This window comes from Pungitius pungitius, chromosome 8 (genome assembly GCF_949316345.1).
Source record: "Pungitius pungitius chromosome 8, fPunPun2.1, whole genome shotgun sequence".
Classification (NCBI taxonomy): Eukaryota; Metazoa; Chordata; class Actinopteri; order Perciformes; family Gasterosteidae; genus Pungitius; species Pungitius pungitius.
In genome coordinates this window covers 17,616,784-17,617,469 of record NC_084907.1, presented here as the reverse complement: position 1 = coordinate 17,617,469, position 686 = coordinate 17,616,784, and positions in this window count along the sequence as shown.

Here is a 686-nt window from a genome sequence, read left to right as displayed (position 1 = left end):
CCTCACAGCTGGCCGCGCGCTACAGGCACGTTTCTCACCGCGCAGAGCAGCCAATCAGAGGCCGCCTCAGCATCCAGGACCCGCCTTCTCTGGCCCGATCACCAGGGTTACAAAAGCACACGAAATGAAATTATGGAATCGGTCATATAAGGTTATGTAAAATTAAATTGACTGGCATCTCGTGGACTTTGCTTATTTAGTATCCAGTAAAAAAATTAATTGAGCATTATATTCATTGGAACTTATATCTATTTGCTGTAATGTTCTTTTTGGCACTTGATATATGATTGAACAAGTTATTTTTCAAGGTTGAGGAAAAAAATTATTGGTTTTCAAATAGTATAAAGTGACTGTTAAAACACACGTTCGACTCTACATTGGTTTTGTGTGCCTGCCCATAGACTGCATATACAAACTGTAGCAAACAAGCTCAGTCAAGTGCTCTGGATTTGTGCTTATGTTGCAACGGCTGACAGGACACAGCAGATGTGGCTGATGAAACCAGTCAGATAGAAAGATTGATATTTTCTTAAGAGTTTGTAGGAAAAATGAAGAGAAAGATAAAAAAATAATGTTAATACATTTACAATAAAGAACAATCTATCAGGTTCTTGACCTGCTCAGCAGTAAGATGTGCCGAAAATATATATAAGCTACGTGGAACCAGGCTTTCCAGACTGCCACGT